Source organism: Glandiceps talaboti, chromosome 8 (genome assembly GCF_964340395.1).
Source record: "Glandiceps talaboti chromosome 8, keGlaTala1.1, whole genome shotgun sequence".
Classification (NCBI taxonomy): Eukaryota; Metazoa; Hemichordata; class Enteropneusta; family Spengelidae; genus Glandiceps; species Glandiceps talaboti.
In genome coordinates this window covers 17824779-17833758 of record NC_135556.1, presented here as the reverse complement: position 1 = coordinate 17833758, position 8980 = coordinate 17824779, and positions in this window count along the sequence as shown.

Genomic DNA, 8980 nt, shown 5'->3' with positions numbered 1-8980 from the left:
GGCATCAAGATCATTGTGACGAGTGAAGATTTGGGTTGACATCCTGCAAGTACGTTCATGTTGCCCAGTTTGGTAATACATGTATCGCAGTTCCCAGATGTTGTACGCTAAAACCTTAAATGTAGTAGCCGGTGTAGGGGGCGAGACACTGAGCTCTGGAACAGCACAAAGTACGTTTTGGCCAGTGTTTGTCTTAAAATGACAGACATCCCAAATCTCGTAATCAGCAGTGCAGACGTATTCCAAACCAAATATATCACAGTAATCGGGATTAAGATTACATTCAGATGTAGCCTTTCCTGAAAAATAAGAAAGAAACATCCCGAGATAAACGAAGATGAAATAACAACAGTGTCATGTCGAATTTTTTTCAGACCTTTGATATGAATATAGTAGTTTCTAGCTTCTTAACAAAAAATACACAAATAAACAAAGACAAAGTAAACAGAACATCAGCGATCATAACATCAACAACAAAAAATTGGGAGCAGCGCCACCTTTGGTGAATCAGGTTCGAGCAATGAATGATGACCATTTCTCTTGGATTCACTGTATTAAGAGCGCAACATATTTCAGCGATACTGACAATGCTGCTTTGCATGCATTTCATATATATATATATATATATATATATATATATATATATATATATATATATATATATATATATATATATATATATATATATATATATATATATATATATATATCATAGGTACGAGTTGTTTGACAAATGATGCATGCGAATGATGTCGACGTCACGTCACATCGCAGAGGTGAATTGAATTGAATTGTGAAAAGGTTAAATATTACAATAACAATTAAACATGGAATATTACTATTCCCAAACAACATCATTGCTATCAAAATGAAAAATATGGTTATGACAGGTAAACTTATCGTACGTCTATAATGAAGTAAACCATTACACTCACCTAGCCACACACTTGGTCTGTCAACATTACATTCCTCTGTAAAGATGATAGAGTAAAGAAGTATTCAGTAATTTTGTCATGGGGTGGGTTGGGGTGGAGAGATCTAGTACAATGCTAGTAAACTCAGTTTAGTAACTTATGTCCGAATCAAAATGCAGAGTTCAACGTTTGGATAGTATTACAAATGTATCGCACGGTGGTAAATCGTGAGTTACTTAACTAATAACTTATCAACAGCTTTCCAACCCGAACTTTGAATTTATATTCATCATTGGATGTTACTATTAGATTTTAATTCAGTAAATCGACAGAACATTTATCCAAATGAAAAAGTGGCGCCGGCCGTACAAATTGGTGACTTACTTTAATAGATGACCCCAAAAGGCAAAGACTGGGGGTCCATGCAGTGATTCAAGATAGTGGTGGGATTAGCAACGTTAACAGCGTGTATATTGGAAATGTGAACGAATTAAATTGGGTACATGTATATAGAAAAAAAACGAAAGAAGCAGATGACAGTACGGTACCTGGTGGAGGTGGTGGTGAAGGATTCAGAACAGTATCGGGTGGATCCGAAAAGTCAAACCTCCCCAGAACAGCATAGTGGTCAGATAGATCTGTAATGGGCCACGATTCTGTGCACATGAGTTCATAGGGATACGTATGTCTTCTTGCGAGTATAAAGCTACTCATACACACCTCAAACGGGTCGTCGGTGTATTTTATCGACTGCTGACTGACATTGTTTGGGATGAGATGTTGGTTGCTATAAATGACGTAATCAATCCATTTTGACCAGCTAGTGTCGTTTGGATGGATGACGTCATTATTCTGGTTGTCATCTGTGATATTGAGTGGCCCGACTATATCCGGCATATTGGCTTCTAAGATTTCAAGGACCTGGTCCCATTGGTCAGGTGAAGTATACATATCAGTGTTCAAGTCACCACCGTAGATAACTGGCTCGTCAACTGGTATGTTTTGTTTCTTCATGAGGGTATGCATTTCTTTGGCTTGAAGTGCGCGCATTTCTGCGTATCTGTCACCCTCATGTGCTTGTAGATGAGTTCCTAGGATATGATACACCTTGGTTTGACTGGCTACTGTCTTTTCAATTTTAACATAAGCAGCACCTCTCGATGACAAATGATCCGGTGAGGGTCGTGTGGTGTGTTTGTAAATCCAGTCTTCATTTTTTACTATCGGCCAGCGAGAAGAAATAAAGATGCCCCCTACCTCTGGCTGCTTATTAAAATCCCTTGTACTGTTCCCGATGGTTTCTGTATGATAAACAAATCCATATTGGTTCAACATCTGACGGAGACTTATACCATCACTATGGAAACAACCACCCATGAAAACCTCATTCCAGATGATGACGTCGATATCGCCATGGTGCTCAAAGATCTTCTGAGGTACTCTACACGTACGTTCTATTTGACCACTTTGGTAGTACAAGTATCTGAGTTCCCAAACATTGTAAGCCAGAACTTTTAAGGTAGTTGCTGACGTTGGTGGCCACAATTCCAACTGTGGTGATGCGCATAGAACGTTTTTTGGGTTCATTATTTGGCTGTAACAGTCGTCCTCTTCTTTGTAGTCAGCTTCGCAGACGAAGTCTAAACCAAACATCGCACAGTGGTCTTCAGAAAGGTTACATTCAGAGGTTGCATAGCCTAGGTTCGCAAAAAGGAAATGTAGGAATTTAAATAAAACTTCATACAATTTGAGTAACATTTGGACATAAAGTCTCTCGCCATAAGACGAGCCGCTAATTTAATAATTATATAGAATTTTGCCAAATGTTATTTCTCATAACAAGTGTAATAACTCAAAGAAGGTTGACAGGAAATTCATTACCAACTCATTTTGAAAATTTTTAAGTTGTATGACGGTCAAGACGCTGTTTGTATCTATCTATCTATCTATCTATCTATCTATCTATCTATCTATCTATCTATCTATCTATCTATCTATCTATCTATCTATCTATCTATCTATCTATCTATCTATCTGTCTGTCTGTCTGTCTGTCTGTCTGTCTGTCTGTCTGTCTGTCTGTCTGTCTGTCTGTCTGTCTGTCTGTCTGTCTGTGTCTGTCTGTCTGTCTGTCTCTTTTCACACACACACACACACACACACACACACACACACACACACCATCAAAATCTGACACGGCTTTCATACACCGACGTGATGTAAACTGGACTATACTCACCTAGCCATACTTGAGGTCGGCTATCTATACAGTCTGGAAAGTTGGACAGAAAAGAGGAACGCAATTATATGACCTGTAAATTTGATGGTTTAAAAGCCCCCACCCTTCCATGTTTTTAAAATCATAACATTTTTGTTGACAACATACGACGACTTGTTTACTCCCAAAGGTGGTATTGCATGTAACAATACTAATTTGCATGTGGATAACATATATGCCGAATATATACAGAATATCAAAATATGGTTTGCTCCATTATGATTTCAAAATAACTCAAGTCACAGTCCATGCACTCTAGGTCTGTCAGCCATATCTTTAATACACGCGTTAAACTTAAAGTCAATGAGGCAAACACGGAATGCCGTGTACTGTCAAAGAGGGGTTACGTGTGATTACGTGTAAATTACTTGTCAACCGTGTAGAAAAGAAGGTTCAGCCTACACCCTTACGTACATGTAACATAACCAGAATCAAGTCTCACCTGAAATAACGACTGGAAGAAACAACAAACACAAGAAAAAGTGACTGTGTAACCAAATCATATTGGCTGAGAGGAGGCTCCAGTAATGGCAGCAACAACTTTGAGTGCATTTGGATCCCAGTACAGTCTGGTACGCCGAGTACCGGCAGTTATCCTAGCCTAATTTGGACGTTGAACATTGGAAACACATGTCCCGATAAGATGCCTATGGTTAACTGTGACATGAGGGTATTGGTCAAAGTTTGACCCATTATATTTGAATCACTATTATAGAGAATAATAGAACATGTATAACACCATAGGGTCCACACGCTGAGGCACAACGTACCACACACACACACACACACATACATACATACATACACACATACATACATACATACATACACACATACATACATACACACATACATACATACATGCATGCGTACACACCAAATGGTCGAAATAATGGATTCTTGAGCATCTTCCCTTAATATGTTACATGTATGAATATCACTCACAACAAAATATATTGATTACATGTCCATCTGTACTGAAATGTTTCATCAGTACATAAATATAATAATATATATTCCCAAGGCGACAAAACACTAGAATCACTATTTTTCACAACCCAACCATAGGCTCAAAACATAATTAAGCTCAGAGATGCTCAGGTTGGTATATAAACACTCAAACCACTAAACAACGGTCTGGGGTACAGTATACATTAAACCATAATTGCTGTTAAAGTTTCAAAAGCAACATTTATTTTTATTTGCAGTGATCATGGAGATAGGTCATGCAATGATCAGGAGGTGTATACGGGGAGATATATCTCCATTGAACACCTTTGTACTCGACTAATCTACAGATAAGTGTTGTTTACATTAATCATTTATCCTTTCAAATAAACCCTTATCTTCACTGATGTTTTTACAACGAGGTGTAATCAACCCACCCTGGAAAACGTCCTACATTCCGCCAACACCAAGTAAGTAAATGGCAGACTACACGTAATGTTTGCATGCCTTTTTTGTGCTGTCATTCTCATAGCCCTATCTTATCGAGGCTTGTCGGCTTATCGAGGAATGTACTTCTTTAAATCTATTTTGATCGAATAACTTTATCTATCCAGCGGCGATATATTGACTGTGGCACGGTGGCATTAGTTCCACTGACCCACCTTATAGTATCTGCATGCTACTCACCTATGCATTCGTAGCATACATATATATGTGCATGCTACTCACCGATGCATTCGTAGCATACTATATAATATGTGCTTGATCGAACTATGTCTGACTAGCACCATCCCTATATCATTTACATATGACGAATGATCGGAAACCGCCCCCCCAAAAACAAAACAACAACAACAACAACAACAACAACAACAACAACAACAATAACAACAACAACAACAAAAACCAAACAAATCTCTGATGATAACGCGACCCTATAGTATGTCACGGTGTTGTTGAAGACCGCTTTTGTGCAGTATACTGTCATTTGAAGTCGACGACAAACGTCATTTCATCTCAGTTAGTCCATAGACGTTGGGTAGTCGACCCTCTCCAACGTCTGTGGTTATCCGTCTGTATCATAATCGTAGTGACAAGTGTTTACATTGTTTTACCACGTTACGCGCAAGTTCTTTTCCCTTATGTCCCATTGTAAAAATTCCATGATATTCAATTTGTCAATTTTAGATGTATACAAAGCATTCAGACGTATATATATAAACATAGAAATGTCTTGGACTATTTTTTGTTTTGTGGTAACCTTATTTTTCGCTCATGGTGTTTGTGCCAGCGCACTAGTACAATTTGGATTGTTGACAATAAAGTATTTACATTCGATGTAAAAACCGTCAACTTCAATAATTGTATATGCACTGATCACAGTGTTTTGAACAATAATACTCATGCCTGTGTTAGTCAAAGTGAAGAGCTGAGCCCATTCAAGTATCACTTGGTGAGAACTTACATGGAATGGTCAAATCCATGGGTTTGAGTCGAATTACATGCCTAAGTGAAAAAGAGTAGGACAGATACAAACACAAAATGTAATAATTATGATAACAGACATCCATCATAAATGGGGGGTTTCTGGCGTTTCTCTTGTATGTAACAACCTCGCTGGAAATGATAATAATGATAATAATGTTCATTTCTATGAAGCGATTTCCCACATAACTGTGGTGGTTTACATATATTTCCCATGGCATGGACCCATAATGGCACAACGGCCCTTTACACACAGTACTGCATTGGAAGCACATTTGATGATCAAGGCCATTTTCAATGATACAACAGATGTCTCTGTAAACCCATTACTGTGTGGAATTGTAAGATGGTGGTGTACGCTGTACACGCTGTAAATAAAGATTCCAACGCTGTGATGGAAAACATTGATAACTCCTGATATACGCTTAAGATGATTATCTTTCTCGGAACAAAGTACAGGTGATAATGTGGCTGTAAATGATAACGATACATTCGCGATAAAGGTATGTGCACACTCGACACTTGTTTTCTGAATGTAGATAGAGATGCGATGCGCTTAGCGTTCTGTAGACGAACTGTTACGAGATGAAGTATAGTCAAATCGTAGACACCAAATTCGTACTCAGAATGCACACATGATACAGTTTACTCTTATATGCGCATATTTGTGTGTTTGTGTTTTATACAACGCACACATACACAGAGACACACAAGCTCCACATGTGTGTGTGTGCGTGCGTGTGCGCATGTGTGTAATATATGTTCCATTTTGTAAGTCATGTCAGAATAAATGTGATATGAATGTCGTCGCCATGCTTCATGCAAAATTGAAACTGTGTTCACGAAAGCAACTTATGACCTTCATTAAAAGTTAACATAATTTTATACGTCACACTACGTCACTAGTCATCTGAGACCATTCAAATATGCTTATAGCATGGACGGTTTTCCATGCAAATAATAACTTTCTAGATCTGATTTTTGATAGTAAAGAAAGTTATTAATCTTATCCTTTAATAATACAAACAAATCTGCAATACATTATATATATTTTTTATTTTAATGAATATTCATATAAAGCACTTTCACTATATATCCACAGCTACATCTCAGTTTTAGTTGATTGAATGTCTACATTTACCGAAAAGGAGTGAGATGACACAAAATAATGAAAATAATTTTAAAACAAAACAAAACAGTAGAACTTCTCATTACAGTATTAATTCGAACTGAATTACTAATTTCTTACTTCGTGGGGAATAAGGGTTTAAGGTTTTCAGAGGTGAATTGCTTTCGTCAAAAGATCGGATTCTGTTTTTTGGTAATGAGTTGTTACAGACAGTGACCAGTCAATTGAAATAGATAGTCAATAACGCATTCTAAGTATAATAACATAGCCAGTGATGTCATGTTACCCAATGATGGTACATGGTGTAATCCAAGCGACAGTTTATTTCTAATCCTGCATAGAATGCTCATATATATGTAAGGACTGTGCTGTGGAATAATTTCCAGTGATCAAGACTTTGAGAGGATATCATTCCTCAAAACGTCAGAGAGATAAGAATGGTGTGGTTACCAGCAATGCGAAAAGACTAGTTTGATAAGTGATTGCCCATTCCACACCATTTACCATATTATTGAGGATTTGAAATTTCCCATCATGATCCTAAACTATTGATGATACGTTGTACATCATACTCCGGATATTATTATGAGTAGGTGATCGAAATAGCGATTGAAAATAACATCATGACAACCACAGGACCAGTGACATGACCAGATGACACTTCTTCTTCCGTAAAGGTAAACCGACCAAGAACTGCATAGTGGTCAGCTAAATCCGATATAGTCATGGGTGTGGAACAGTCATCATCATAAGCATAACGATGTTCGCCAAATAGACTAATACCATCCCTGCAAATATCGAACTTGGGCTCGTCTACGTATTTGATGGATTCCTGACTGGCGGTGGTGGGTAAGAGATGGGAGTAGCTGTACAAAACATAGTCTATCCAGCTCCCTGGCATCCAACCTCGTTTTTCGGCACAATCAGGGTCATCGTAGCCCGAGTAGAGGTCATTATAACATTTATCACTTGTCACGTTGATGTCTCCCACAATTCCAGGTAAGTTAGCTTCTAATGCGTCAAGCATCAGGTCTAATTTGTCTGGTTTCTCATAAATATCGATATTCAGGTCCCCACCGTAAATCACAGCTTCATCCTTTGGTACATTCTGCTTGAGCATTAGGGCATGCATCTCTATAGTTTGGTTGAGCCGAACATCATCGCCACCACGGTCAGCGTGGGATCCTGATTGAAGATGAGTACCAAGGACATGGTATTTTCTTGTTTCACCATCTACCGATTTCTCGATCTCTGCATAAATAGCTCCTTTGTTTGCCATTGCATCATCGGAGGGAGCAACTTTACTCTCATATACGGTTTCGTCCCATTTCAGTATGGGCCAACGTGAAGCTATGAAGACACCACCGTTCTCAAGAGGGAAGATGGGAGAAGGGAATATACCCATGAAATCTTCTCCAACAGTACCAGTAAAATACTTAAAATCATAGTATTCCATGATGTCGCGGAAAGATGCCCCATCGTCAGGAAAGCAGCCTCCCATGAAAGCCTCGTTGAAGATGATAGCATCGACATCTCCATGGCGAGTAAAGATCTGAGTTAGAATTCTGCATGTACGTTCATTTTGGCCACTTTGGTAGTAAATGTACCGTAACTCATAAACGTTGTAGGCAAGTACCTTGAACGTAGTGGCGGGTGTTGGTGGTGATAAGGTAATCTCTGGTACGGCACAGAGAATATTTCGGCCGGGTTTCAGATAACAGAAATCCCAGGTGTTGTAATCTGCAGTACATACTTCTTCAAGCCCGAACATGTCACAGTATTCTGAAGTCAGGTCACACTCTCTTGTGCCATAACCTTAAAGGAATAAAGTAATATGATTGTGTAGATTACAGATGATCCTGTATCGCCAGGCCATAGGGACAAGTACTGTTTCTAACATTGCTCTTTCCCTTGTCTACAGCTAAATATAGTAACGTTTTGACTTGTATATATTTCCCATACTTTAGGAAATATCTTTAACTGTCTTTAGTACATTACTTATAATTATGATATGATTTGTAGTAGCAAATCATCGTGTGATATTTTCCACATGAAAACAACAATTTAAGGAATAATACGCGTCCCTGTGCATCAGGCAAGTGTTTATGAAGCAAGGATACACAAGGGGGCGACATGAATCCATTACAAAGTCCCAAATGATTGGAAAGTACAATGAATACTAGATATGTTAGTCAATTATTAGACAATACAGGTAACAGGACTGGTG